Below are 15400 nucleotides of genomic sequence, written 5' to 3'. Positions count from 1 at the left end.
GACAAGACTTTCGCCACGCTCTCCAAGAACAACTTTTGGCCCAAGATGTTCCATGACGTCTCACGCTTCACCACTCGATGCTCTACATGCCGCAAAGCTAATTCTAAAGCTCAATCCCATGGCCTTTACATGCCTCTTCCTATTCCTTATCAACCTTGCGAAGACATTAGCATGGATTTTGTACTTGGTTTGCCTACAACCCAAAGTGGAAAGGATTCCGTATTTGTTGTCGTGGACCGATTTTCCAAGATGGCACATTTCATTCCTTGCAAAAAGATAGACGATGCTTCACATGTTGCCAATCTCTTTTGTAGGGAAATCTTGCGCCTCCATGGAGTACCAAAGACAATCGTCTCCGACCGCGACGTCAAGTTCTTGAGTTACTTTTGGAAGACTCTATGCGCCAAGCTCGGAATCAAGCTCTTGTTCTCATCCGCATACCATCCTCAAACCGACGGCCAAACGGAGTTGACGAACCGGACACTATCTACTCTACTTCGCGTGTTTATCAAGAAGAACATCAAGGAGGGGGAGGCGTGTCTACCCATCGCCGAGTACGCCTACAACCGTGCAAGACATTCGACTACCGGCAAGTCCCCCTTCGAGGTCGTCTACGGCTTCAACCCGTTGTCCCCATTGGAGATTTTATCTCTTCCTCTACAAGAGCGCACCAACATGGATGCATGAAGATACAAGGAACATCATCGAGCGCCAAGTACATCGACTAGCGACCAAGCTCGACGTTAACAAGCAACCCATGATCTTCAACATAGGCGATCTCGTGTGGCTACACCTTCGCAAGGACCGCTTCCCCAACAAACGCAAGTCCAAACTTCTCCCTCGAGCCGATGGACAATTCAAGGTGCTAGCACGCTACAACGACAAGGCCTACAAGATTGAACTCCCACGAGACAAGTACAACGTGAGCGACATCTTCAACGTCAAAGACCTCTCGCCTTTCCATGGTGATGAAGATTTTGATCCGAGGTCGGATCTTTCCCAAGGGAGGGGAGATGATGCGGAGCATCCTTCCATCATCCCCATGGACTCTACACCGACACATCCAACCCCACGAGGACCCATGACAAGAGCAAGAGCACGTGCTTTGGAAACCGAGGTGAACTCCTTCCTACTAGACTTGCATATGGACACGGATGGAACATGTTTACTACCTCACCAAAATATGCTATGCCTCCTTAGGTATGAAGAGGAACATCACCAAGAAGCTCAGGAGTGATGAGGACATCAATACCATTGTTACACCCACAGCCCCTACTGCTACATATACGGGACCAATTACTAGAGCTCGCGCACGCCAATTAAATTATCAGGTACTTTCGTTTCTTGGTAATGATTCTAATGTTCATGAGAATATGATGCTGCCTAAATTGGATACATTTGTTTTGCTTACAAATGAAGGGCCTAGCTTGAAGAAGGATGAACATTGGAGCAAGAACAAGCATGGAGATGATGTCATGCGCAAGGGGAACAAGAACGGAGTTACAAGTGATGATTTCAGGACTTTGAAGCCACCATAATGGGTGCATGAAGCCTTGGACGAAATATACAAGATGCCACTTCATAAATTTCGTCCCGAGGCTATTATAGGTGCTGCGTCACCTTTTTATTGGGCCAGGCCCATGTAATTTCGAAATACATAAGTATAGGCTATTTTTAGAGTCCGTATGTGTGGGGAAACAAGAGATAGGGTTGATTTCAGACCCCTCCACCAAGGGCCACGAAATTCCCCCTCTCTTCCTCCATATATACAGCCCTTAGGGCACCGTTTAGACTGGGTTTTGTTTAGATTAAAAGTTCGCCATAGCTGCAACTTCGCGTACTTCGTTTGTGTTCAACGACCAGACAAAGGCGTCACAGAACCCCACCTTGATCAATAAAGCTTTCATCTTATATTTGCAATATCCAGATTGCAATCTTAGTTTCTTGCTTGTTCTTCGTTTGCTCGCAGGAAACAGACCCTCGTGGTCAGGTTGATCGTGCTCCGGCGTGGTCAATAACCTCTCGGAGTTGGTTTAGCGATTGCTAAGGCGCGACGTCCTCGCACGTTCGTAGTCGGATCGTCAAAGCGACTGCCACCAAAGCGATATTCATCATCTCATCGAAAGACGGGACACCTTTGCCTATATCGAAAAAGTCTACAAATGGTCTAAAAACTGCCTAGCCAGAATTTTCCAGACTTAGTTTTTTTTTTGAAATTGGAACTATTTTTCTTCTGCGGATGGCTCGGAAGTTGGGGAGTCCTTCTCTGTCACGACTCGGAGTATCGCGTGATCTGGAAATCGAGAACAATGCAACAATTACTGGACTCGGACCAGCACAGTACCATCGTTGAGCGTTTATTCAACTTTGCATCTGTGAATTGATTATTGCTGACCCTTTTTGCTACCATATTATAAGCCTTCCCAGCTCCACATACATCTACGTCGTGCGTTTGACTCTCCCTGGTAATCGCTCTATCCAAGCTTTGAGAGTTTTGACTACAACGGTTGCCGATCACCGCCTGTTGCTGTGTAAGAACTGGTAAGAATTTGAGTTTTGCTTGACGGATTTGTGACACCCACCACCACCACTTGTTCGTAGTCTGTAGGATCATATTCTTATGTGTTTCTATTGCTGCTAACCATGCCAGGATCACAAGCCGACGAGATTGACTGGGAGAATTTATCGAACAAGGAGCTTCATGATAAGTTTCAGGAAATGATGACTGAACAGGTGCAAGATGTGCTGAACAATTTTGAAGAGGCCATGGAGAAGATCACTGGCCTTGAGAAGACGTTCGAAACAAAGCTCGATAACAAGTTTAATGAATTGCTTGCGCGTCTTCCACCACCACCACCCGCTGCACCTAACGCACCTCTCCAACAACAACAACAACGACTACCTCCACGTCGCGAAACAGACCTCCGCCGAGCAAGCCGTGTTCCTCTTGCGTTTGGCCAAACTGTTGGTGCTGCTGTTGATACTTCTGTGGCTGCTGCTGCTGGTACCCAGGAGGATGATTATGTGGGAGATTATGAGGATGAGGTTGATCAAAATCAGCACTACGTGCAGCCACCTGTACCACCACTAGCAGGTCGACCTCAGGTATATATTCGTAATGGTAGGCCTGCACCACCACCTCAGGTACGAGATGATGTCCATATTCCTAAACTGAAATTGAATATTCCACCATTTGAGGGTAGATATGTTCCTGATATATATCTTACTTGGGAGTTAGAAACTGAACAACGATTTACATGTTTACAATATCCTGAGGAGAGACGAGTTGCTGCTGCTGTTTGTGCTTTCACTAGTTTTGCATGTGTATGGTGGTCTGAACATTGTAGATTATATCCTATTCCCGCTACTTGGGCTGCTTTGAAAACCGCTATGCGTACGCGTTGGGTTCCACCATATTATCAACGTGAATTGCTTCAAAAATTGCAGCGTTTAAGACAAGGGAAAAATTTTGTAGAAGAATATTATCAGGAATTACAAACTGGCATGATTAGATGTGGTATTGTTGAGGAGAATGAAGCTATGCGTGCACGTTTTCTGGGTGGATTAAATAGAGAGATTCAGACCATTCTAGACTATAAGGAGTATACTAACATCACTCGTTTATTCCATCTTGCTTGTAAAGCTGAACGTGAAGTGGAGGATCGACAAGCATTGGGGCGAACTAACTTTTCTGCAGGACGACCTTCATCATGGACACCACGTGCATCTTCTACTTCAACTGCACCAGCACCTCCATCCGGTGCCACCTCCAGCCGTGATACAAGAAAACAGGCACAACCACCATTATCTGCCAAGAGCGCACCTGCTGGGCCTGCACGGAGTTCTTCTTCTTCCATGGCATCAACAGGGCACACAAGTGATATTATTTGTCGTCGTTGTAAGGGAGGAGGTCATTATGCGAGAGAATGCAAATCTCCGCGTGTGATGATTGCTACCGCGGATGGTGGATATGAGTCCGCTAGTGACTATGATGAGGAGACTTTGGCTCTTATTACACGTGAAGAACATGGTGGAGATGATTCTGATCATGAGACGCAATACATGGCTCCTGAAGACGCTGACAGGTATGAATGTTTAGTTGCTCAACGTGTTTTGAGTGTGCAGGTCACACAAGCTGAGCAAAATTAGAGGCACAATTTGTTCCATACCAAGGGAGTTGTGAAGGAACGTTCTGTGCGCGTCATCATAGACGGAGGGAGCTGCAACAACTTGGCTAGCATGGAGATGGTGGAGAAGCTTTCTCTCACCACAAGACCACATCCACATCCTTACTACATCCAATGGTTCAACAACAGCGGCAAGGTTAAGGTAACACGTACTGTTCGTGTGCATTTTAGTATCTCTACATATGCTGATTATGTTGATTGTGATGTGGTACCTATGCAAGCATGTTCCTTATTACTTGGTAGACCATGGCAATTTGATAAAATTCTGTACACCATGGTAGAAACAATCACTATACTCTTGTTCATAAGGATAAAAATATTACTTTGCTTCCTATGACTCCTGATTCCATTTTGAAAGATGATATTAATAGATCTAATAAAGCACAACAGGAGAAGAATAAGAGTGAAAATCAGATTGTGGCAAAAGAATTTGAGCAACAAATGAAGCCTAATAATAAACCATCTAGTGTTGCTTCTGAAATTTAATTGAAAAGTGCATGTTTATTTGCCACCAAATCTGATATTGATGAGCTAGATTTCAGCAAATCTGTTTGCTATGCTTTTGTGTGCAAAGAGGCATTATTTTCATTCGAGGACGTGCCTTCCTCTTTGCCTCCTGCTGTCACTAACATTTTGCAGGAGTTCACTGACGTTTTTCCACAAGACGTGCCACCGGGATTACCGCCTATTCGAGGGATTGAGCATCAGATTGACTTAATTCCCGGTGCTTCGCTGCCAAACCGTGCACCATACCGTACCAATCCAGAGGAGACGAAGGAGATTATGCGTCAAGTACAAGAGCTTCTCGACAAAGGTTATATACGCGAATCCCTTAGTCCTTGTGCTGTTCTTATTATTCTAGTGCCGAAAAAGGATGGTACATCAGGTATGTGTGTTGATTGTAGAGGCATTAATAATATTACTATTCGTTATCGTCATCCTATTCCTAGGCTAGATGATATGCTTGATGAATTGAGTGGCTCTACAATATTCTCCAAAGTTGATTTGCGTAGTGGCTACCATCAAATTCGTATGAAATTGGGAGATGAATGGAAAACAGCATTTAAAACTAAGTTTGGATTATATGAGTGGTTAGTCATGCCTTTTGGGTTAACTAATGCACCTAGTACTTTCATGAGATTAATGAACGAAGTTTTACGTGCTTTCATTGGACGATTTGTGGTAGTTTACTTTGATGACATATTGATTTATAGCAGATCTTTGGAAGAACATTTGGAACAATTACGTGCTGTTTTTATTGCTCTACGTGATGCACGTTTGTTTGGTAACCTTGGGAAGTGCACCTTTTGCACCGACCGAGTATCTTTTCTTGGCTATGTTGTTACTCCACAGGGAATTGAAGTTGATAAAGCCAAGATTGAAGCTATTGAGAGTTGGCCGCAGCCCAAAACGGTCACACAAGTGAGGAGTTTTCTTGGCCTCGCTGGATTCTATAGGCGTTTTGTGAGAGATTTCAGCACCATTGCTGCACCTCTCAATGAGCTTACAAAGAAAGATGTGCCTTTTCTTTGGGGTACCACACAGGAAGAAGCCTTCAAGGTATTGAAAGATAAGTTGACACATGCTCCTTTACTCCAACTTCCTAATTTTAATAAGACTTTTGTGCTTGAATGTGATGCTAGTGGAATTGGATTAGGAGGTGTGTTATTACAAGATGGCAAACCTGTTGCATACTTTTATGAAAAATTGAGTGGGCCTAGTCTGAATTATTCTACTTATGATAAAGAATTATATGCTCTTGTTCGGACTTTAGAAACATGGCAACATTATTTATGGCCCAAAGAATTTGTTATACATTCTGATCATGAATCTTTGAAACATATTAAAAGTCAAGCTAAACTGAATCGTAGACATGCTAAATGGGTTGAATTCATTGAGACTTTCCCTTATGTCATTAAACACAAGAAGGGAAAAGAAAATGTTATTGCTGATGCATTGTCTCGTCGCTATACTATGCTTTCACAACTTGACTTCAAAATATTTGGTTTGGAGACCATCAAAGATCAATATGTGCATGATGCTAATTTTAAAGATGTAATGCAGAATTGTAAAGAAGGAAGAATGTGGAACAAGTTTGTTGTTAACGATGGATTTGTGTTTCGTGCTAACAAGCTACGCATTCCAGCTAGCTCCGTTCGTCTTTTGTTGTTGCAGGAGGCGCATGGAGGAGGATTAATGGGACACTTTGGCGTGAAGAAGACGGAGGATGTACTTGCTACACATTTCTTTTGGCCAAAGATGAGACGAGATGTTGAGCGTTTTATTGATCGCTGCACTACATGTCAAAAAGCTAAGTCACGACTCAATCCTCATGGTTTATATATGCCTTTGCCTGTACCTAGTGTTCCTTGGGAGGATATATCTATGGACTTTGTTTTAGGTTTACCTCGAACAAAGAAGGGGAGGGATAGCATATTTGTTGTCGTGGATAGATTCTCGAAAATGGCACACTTTATACCATGTCATAAAAGCGATGATGCTGTTAATGTTGCTGATTTGTTCTTTCGTGAAATTATTCGCTTGCATGGTGTGCCAAATACTATTGTTTCAGATCATGATACTAAATTTCTTAGCCACTTTTGGAGATGTTTATGGGCTAAGTTGGGGACTAAACTGCTTTTTAGTACTACTTGTCACCCCCAAACTGATGGACAAACTGAAGTAGTCAATAGAACGTTGTCTACTATGCTTAGGGCTGTTTTGAAGAATAATAAGAAAATGTGGGAGGAATGCTTGCCTCATATTGAATTTGCTTATAATCGTTCATTGCATTCTACTACTAAGATGTGCCCTTTTGAAGTTGTGTATGGTTTCCTACCTCATGCACCTATTGATTTGTTGCCTCTTCCATCTTCGGAGAAGGTTAATTTTGATGCTAAACAACATGCTGAATTGATTTTAAAAATGCATGAGTTAACTAAGGAAAACATTGAGCGCATGAATGCTAAATATAAACTTGCTGGAGATAAGGGTAGAAAACATGTTGTGTTTGCACCTAGAGATCTTGTTTGGTTACATTTGCGTAAGGATAGATTTCCTGATTTGCGCAAATCAAAGTTAATGCCACGTGCTGATGGTCCCTTTAAGGTGTTAGAGAAAATAAATGATAATGCATATAAACTTGAGCTGCCTGCAGATTTTGGGGTTAGTCTGATGAGGACATGACTACCTTGGATATGACCAAAAATATTGCATATATGCATATTTGTCAGGTGATTTCTAGTGCAAACTATTCAATAATCTATTTATGTTATCCAGAACAAAAATACTTCACACACTTTTGTGTTTTGTCTAATTGCAGGTGTATGGGACATTTGTACAATCCACATATGAAGATAAGGAAGAAAGAGATGTTTATTTGCTGTCCAAAAAGTTCTCTCACGTCACTTTTGGCCCAAGAGAAGATAGAGTCCAAGTCTCTCACGTTCTGGATTCAGATTCGGACTGCACAGACATGCCTGACTCAAAACGCACACAAGTTTTTCATACGGACTCCGAATTGGGTGATTCTTTTTTTGTTGGAAACTAGATTTCGTGCACTTTCCAACCCAATTGGAATCACCTTCAAATTCGTCCGGAGCGTTGAGTTGTGGACGAAACAATCTGATGCTGCAGCAGAATCCGAGTCAAACTACAAGTCCAAAGGTGTTACATCACCTCCACTTGGGCCCATTGGCCTTGTACGACCTAGATTTAGTTTTAGGATGCCTTGGGACGTCCTCCCACCTCCTTGGCCGCCAGCCCTTGCTCCTATATAAGTAGATCCATCTAGTAGCTTTTGCTTGGGATTTGTTTAGTTAAAAGTTAGCCATTGCAACTTCGTGTACTTCGTTTGTGTCCAACGACCAGACCAAGACCGCTTCCGGATCCCCACCATTATCAATACTTCATATTTATTTGCAAAATTCAGATTGCTTTATCATATTCTTGCTCGTTCTTCGATTGCTTGCAGGAATAGACCTTCGTGGTCAGGCTGACCGTGCTTCCAGCATCGTCAGTAACCTTAGGAGATTGGTTTAGCGATTGCTAAGGCGCAACGTCGTGCACGTTTGTAGTCGGATCGTCAAAGTCATCTCCACCAAATCGGTAGTATCATCTCATCGAAATATCGAGACACCCCGCTTCTATCAAGTGGTATCAGTTTTCAGGTTGCTCGGTGAGAATTTCCAGTTTTCCTAGATTAGATTTATTTTCTTACCTATTGTCCAAGAAAAAGCCACAAAAAAGAGTTAGATCTATTCATCCTTGGTCCAAGCCAGTCTGAGCCTTTGCAATTTTCTTTTCATTGCTTGCATAGTTGAATTATCAGTTGCATCGTCGTGTCGAGTTGCTGGTCTTAGTGTCTAGTTCGTTTAGAGTTTCGAGTTCTGTTCACATTAGTCACGCCACCGCTGCATCATTATCTCTTCCGCTGTCCACCACCCATCCATCAATTTCCACCACGTGCTACCCACCATTCATTGTCATAATAATAGTTGAGATCGTTCACATCTTCACTTGATCCAATCTGCATCTTCTCTAGTTTGTTTTGGAAAGAGGGAGTAAAAAAGAGAAAAAAACGAGAGAAAAAAAAGGAGAAAAAAAAGTCAGAGAAAAAAAAGGAGAGAAAGAAAAAAAAGTGTGAGGAAAAAAAAGAGAGAAAAAAAAAACAAAAAAATCGGCACAAACTTTTTCAGAGGAAAGTTGGAGACAAAGTTGTTGATATATCCTGCTTGGCTGTTGTTTCACCTCATTATCTTTACTGCCGTTGTGATCTTCACTTATATCTTGCTGTCCAGAGCTACTTAGTATCTTTCATTGATGCTAGTTGTGCTACGACGTGACCTCATTAGTGTTCTAGGCTCGCGTCTCTAGTCCGGTCTAGCCTAGGACCAGCACAGTACCGTCGTTGAGCGTTTATTCAACATTGCATCTTTGAATTGATTATTGCTAATCTTTTGCTACCATATATAGCCAACCTAGCTCCACATATTTCTACACCGTGTATACGTACGCTCCCCTGGCAATCGCTTTACTCAATATTCGGAGTTGCTTGACACCGCTGGTTGCCGATCACCGCCTGCTGCATGGTAAGAACTTGTAAGACATTGATATTTGCTTTACTGTGAGCGTTTTACCACCACATCCTAGTAGTTATAGGAACATTATTTTTGGGTTTTGTTTCTTGTTCTACTAATCATGACAGGATCCAGAGTCAATTCATGGGCTTTGTCGATCGCGGGAGACGTGCCACCACCTTTGCAAATACCACAACCGTCACGAGAGGTGCACAAACATCCAAATGCACATGATCAGGTTAATGTATCTATACCACCATTTAATGGCCGTTTTAAACCTGCTTTATATATTGAATGGGAGTTCGACATAAAAATATATTTGCTTCCCATAATTTCGATGAACATAAAAAGGTTAAGGTTGCGGTTGGTTCTTTCACTGGTTATGCTTTGGTTTGGTGGAGTGAATATTGTCGGTTACACCATGATTATATACCTACTACTTGGGATGATTTGAAACTTGCCATGCGACATACTTTCGTCCCTGCTTATTATACTCGTGACATGATTAAGAAGTTGCAACACTTAAAACAAGGTAGTGAAACTGTAACAAAATATTATGATGATTTACAAACTACCTTGTTGCATTCCTCTTTAGAAGAAAGTGAAGATGATTTTATGGATAGATTTTGGGGAGGATTAAACCGTGATATTCAAGAGATACTAATTCATGAAGAGTATTATCCTATGGACCATTTGTTTCATCTTGCTTGCAAAGCTGAACAGGAAATAAAACGACGTGTTGGCCACGAGGAGAACAAGCGCACGGTGCACATTCCAAGAGTTGATATGATTGTTCCTTCAACTACTAGGCATACTATGACAACCACATCCGTTGTTGTCAGGACTACATCACCTCCACCATGTGACACATCGCCCCCGAGAGTGGCTACATCATCTGATTTGATCATAAGAGGTAATGACAAAGGTACTGATCTTCCATCTCTACATGAGAATGATGAATGCCTTGTCAATTTGAATGCACCATCTGATGAGCTACCCACTACTTTGATCACACCACCTATTTTAGAGGACTACGTTGATAATTTGACTTTGCCATGTGATCAAACAACTGAAATACCAACAATTTTTAGTGCACCCATTGAATTAACTATTGATGCAAAAGAACCAATGTTTAATCATTTTGATATGACCTCTAATCTTGGTGATGATTCTGTGTTGAATGACTTATTGCATGTTTGCTTATTTAAGCATATTGTAGCATGTAAATTTGATGCAAGTAAGGTTTATTCACCAATGTTGGGATGGTTTAATGATGAACATTGTCAATCTTTTGAAATGAATAAGAGCTTCACTTATATGTGCAAACTGAGTTGCAATATTTTCATGCCTTCTACTTCTTGTGCTAATTTTTTGGCTTTAGATTTTATGAACTATGCAAGTTACTCATCTATTCATGTGTCATATATGCAAAAATCAAGGGAAGTAAAAATGGATGACATATACATATACAACATGTACGCCTTGTCTCTTTTGTTAGCCACATTTCAGATTAAGCAACACCGAGGACGACTTTATTTTCAAGAAGGGGAGGATGATGAGGACATGACTACCTTGGATATGACCAAAAATATTGCATATATGCATATTTGTCAGGTGATTTCTAGTGCAAACTATTCAATAATCTATTTATGTTATCCAGAACAAAAATACTTCACACACTTTTGTGTTTTGTCTAATTGCAGGTGTATGGGACATTTGTACAATCCACATATGAAGATAAGGAAGAAAGAGATGTTTATTTGCTGTCCAAAAAGTTCTCTCACGTCACTTTTGGCCCAAGAGAAGATAGAGTCCAAGTCTCTCACGTTCTGGATTCAGATTCGGACTGCACAGACATGCCTGACTCAAAACGCACACAAGTTTTTCATACGGACTCCGAATTGGGTGATTCTTTTTTGTTGGAAACTAGATTTCGTGCACTTTCCAACCCAATTGGAATCACCTTCAAATTCATCGGGAGCGTTGAGTTGTGAACGAAACAATCTGATGCTGCAGCAGAATCCGAGTCAAACTACAAGTCCAAAGGTGTTACATCACCTCCACTTGGGCCCATTGGCCTTGTACGACCTAGATTTAGTTTTATGATGCCTTGGGACGTCCTCCCACCTCCTTGGCCGCCACCCCTTGCTCCTATATAAGTAGATCCATCTAGTAGCTTTTGCTTGGGATTTGTTTAGTTAAAAGTTAGCCATTGCAACTTCGTGTACTTCGTTTGTGTCCAACGACCAGACCAAGACCGCTTCCGGATCCCCACAATTATCAATACTTCATATTTATTTGCAAAATTCAGATTGCTTTGTCATATTCTTGCTCGTTCTTCGATTGCTTGCAGGAATAGACCTTCGTGGTCAGGCTGACCATGCTTCCAGCATCGTCAGTAACCTTAGGAGATTGGTTTAGCGATTGCTAAGGCGCAACGTCGTGCACGTTTGTAGTCAGATCGTCAAAGTCGTCTCCACCAAATCGGTAGTATCATCTCATCGAAAGATCGGGACACCCCGCCTCTATCATAGTCCCACTTTTAACATTGCAGATTTGAAGCCTTATTTGGGTGAGGAAGATGAACTTCCGTCGAGGACGACTTCATTTCAAGAAGGGGAGGATGATGAGGACATCAATACAATTATTACACCCACAGCCCCTGCTGCTATACATACTGGACCAATTACTAGAGCTCGTGCACGCCAACTAAATTACCAGGTACTTTCGTTTCTTGGTAATGATTCTAATCTTCATGAGAATATGATGCTGCCTAAATTGGATATATTTGTTTTGCTTACAAATGAAGGGCCTAGCTTGGAGAAGGATGAACATTGGAGCAAGAACAAGCATGGAGATGATGGCATGCGCAAGGGGAACAAGAACGGAGTTACAAGTGATGATTTCAGGATTTTGAAGCCACCATAATGGGTGCATGAAGCCTTGGACGAAATATACAAGATGCCACTTCATAAATTTCGTCCCGAGGCTATTTTAGGTGCTGCGTCACCTTATTATTGGGCCAGGCCCATGTAATTTCGAAATACATAAGTATAGGCTATTTTTAGAGTCCGTATGTGTGGGGAAACAAGAGATAGGGTTGATTTTGGACCCCTCCACCAAGGGCCACGAAATTCCCCCCTCTTCCTCCATATATACAGCCCTTAGGGCATCGTTTAGACTTTGGGTTTTGTTTAGATTAAAAGTTCGCCATAGCTGCAACTTCGCGTACTTCGTTTGTGTTCAACGACCAGACAAAGGCGTCACAGAACCCCACCTTGATCAATAAAGCTTTCATCTTATATTTGCAATATCCAGATTGCAATCTCAGTTTCTTGCTTGTTCTTCGTTTGCTCGCAGGAAACAGACCCTCGTGGTCAGGTTGATCGTGCTCCGGCGTGGTCAATAACCTCTCGGAGTTGGTTTAGCGATTGCTAAGGCGCGACGTCCTCGCACGTTCGTAGTCGGATCGTCAAAGTCGACTTCCACCAAAGCGAAATCCATCATCTCATCGAAAGACGGGACACCTCCGCCTCTATCACTACCCTACATCAAATATGATGCTGCCTAAATTGGATACATTTGGTTTGCTTACAAATGAAGGGCCTAGCCTTGAGAAGGATGAACATTGGAGCAAGAACAAGCATGAAGATGACGGCATGCGCAAGGGGAACAAGAACGGAGTTGCAAGTGATGATTTCAGGACTTTGAAGCCACCATAATGAGTGCATGAAGCCTTGGACGAAATATACAAGATGCCAATTCATAAATTTCGTCCCGGGGCTATTCTAGGTGCTGCATCACCTTATTATTGGGCTAGGCCCATGTAATTTCAAAATACATAAGTATAGGCTATTTTTAGAGTCCTTATGTGTGGGGAAAAAAGAGATAGGGTTGATTTCGGACCCCTCCTCCAAGGGCCACGAAATTCCCCCCTTTTCCTCCATATATACAGCCCTTAGGGCACCGTTTAGACTTTGGGTTTTGTTTAGATTAAAGTTCGCCATAGCTGCAACTTTGCGTACTTCGTTTGTGTTTAACGACTAGACAAAGGCGTCACAGAACCCCACCTTGATCAATAAAGCTTTAATCTTATATTCGCAATATCCAGATTGCAATCTCAGTTTCTTGCTTTTTCTTCGTTTGCTCGCAGGAAACAGACCCTCGTGGTCAGGTTGATCATGCTCCGGCGTGGTCAATAACCTCTCGGAGTTGGTTTAGCGATTGCTAAGGCGCGACGTCCTCGCACGTTCGTAGTCGGATTGTCAAAGTCGACTTCCACCAAAGCGATATCCATCCTCTCATCAAAAGACGGGACACCTTTGCCTCTATCAAGTGGTATCAGATTTTCAGGTTGCTCGGTGAGATTTTACAATTTTTCGTAGTTTAGATCGAGTCTGTTTCTTCATACCTATAGTCCATGAAAAAGCCAAAAAAAATTAGGGTTAGTTCGTCCTATCCTAACCAATCTGAGCCTTTCCATAATCTTTTCTGTATTTGCGTTGTTGAATTCGCGGTTGCTTCATCGTTTCAAGTTGCTTGTCTTAGGGTCTAGTCTTTAGAGTTTCGAGTTCTGTTCACGGGTAATCACGCCGCCGCCGCACCATCATCATCGCCCTGTCATATACCACCACCGCTTATCCGCTACTTCTCTGAGTCCATATACCACCACCGATCAGAGTCCATATACCACCACCAATCCGAGTCCATATACCACCACCAATCCGAGTCCGTATACCACCACCAATCCGAGTTCATATACCACCACCAATCCGAGTCCACATATACCATCACCAGTGCGAGTTCCACCAGATTCATCTCCGCCACCAGTCCTAATCCGAGTCCAGTATTTATTCCTTTATCTTTGAGTTCCAGAGCACGCGATACTACGAAACATCAACAAGTCGGATTCCCCAACTTCCGTGCTACCCATACAAGAAAAATAGTTCCAGTTTAAGAAAAAACTAAGTCTAGAAAATTCCGGCTAGGCAGTTTTTAGGCCTTTTGTAGACTTTTTCAAAAAAAAATTGTTGCGGAGCAAAAAAAAGAGGAAAAAAAGTGCAAAACAAGTGAAAAAAAAGAGAAAAAAAACTTCAGAGTGTGCTCCTCCCTTGATTACGTGCCGCGCCGTGATTTTGTTAGTGTTCTAGGCTCGCGTCTCTAGCACGGTCTAGCCTAGGACCAGCACAGTACCGTCGTCGAGCGTGTATTCAACTTTGCATCTCTGAATTGATTATTGCTGACCCTTTTTGCTACCATATTATAAGCCTTCCCTGCTCCACATACATCTACGTCGTGCGTTTGACTCTCCTTGGTAATCGCTCTATCCAAGCTTTGAGAGTTTTGACTACAATGGTTGCTGATCACCACCTGCTGGTGGATAAGAACTGGTAAGAATTTGAGATTCGCTTGACGGGTTTGTGACACCCCACCACCATCATATTCCAGTAGTTTGTAGGATCATATTCTTGTCTGTTTCTATTGCTGCTAACTATGGCAGGAACACAAGCCGACGAGATTGACTGGGAGAACATGACGAACAAGGAGCTTCATGATAAGTTTCATCAAATGTTGGGTCAACAGGTGGAAGACGTGATGGCCAGCTTTGGAAAGGCAATGGAGAAGATGGATGACATTGAGAAGTCAATTGACACCAAGCTGGACGCAAAGTTTGAAGAATTACTCAAATGTCTCCCACAACCAGCTCTACGCCGCGATACAGTAGGACGAGCACAGTGTGTTCCTATTGAGCCAGGACAAAATTCTAGTGCCGCTGCTACTGCTGTTGGTGCTTCTTTAGCTCCTGTTGTTACTGCAAAGGTGGAGGACTATTACGAGGATGAGGTTGATCAAAATCAGAACTCCGTGCAGCCACCAGCACCACCACCAGCAGGTCGACCTCAGGTATATATTCGCAACGGTAGGCCTGCACCACCACCTCAGGTACGAGATAATGACCATATTCCTAAACTGAAATTGAATATTCCACCATTTGAGGGTAGATATGTTCCTGATATATATCTTACTTGGGAGTTAGAAACTGAACAAGTTTTTGATGTAGGGTCGAACCCTATGGTGACGATCTTTCACGTTTGGAGTGGATCCTATGGAGAAATATGAAGAACGCGCGGAAGA

Source organism: Triticum dicoccoides, chromosome 6A (assembly GCF_002162155.2).
Source record: "Triticum dicoccoides isolate Atlit2015 ecotype Zavitan chromosome 6A, WEW_v2.0, whole genome shotgun sequence".
Taxonomy (NCBI): domain Eukaryota; kingdom Viridiplantae; phylum Streptophyta; class Magnoliopsida; order Poales; family Poaceae; genus Triticum; species Triticum dicoccoides.
The sequence above is the reverse complement of the archived record's forward strand: the minus strand, read 5'-3'. Positions refer to the sequence as shown.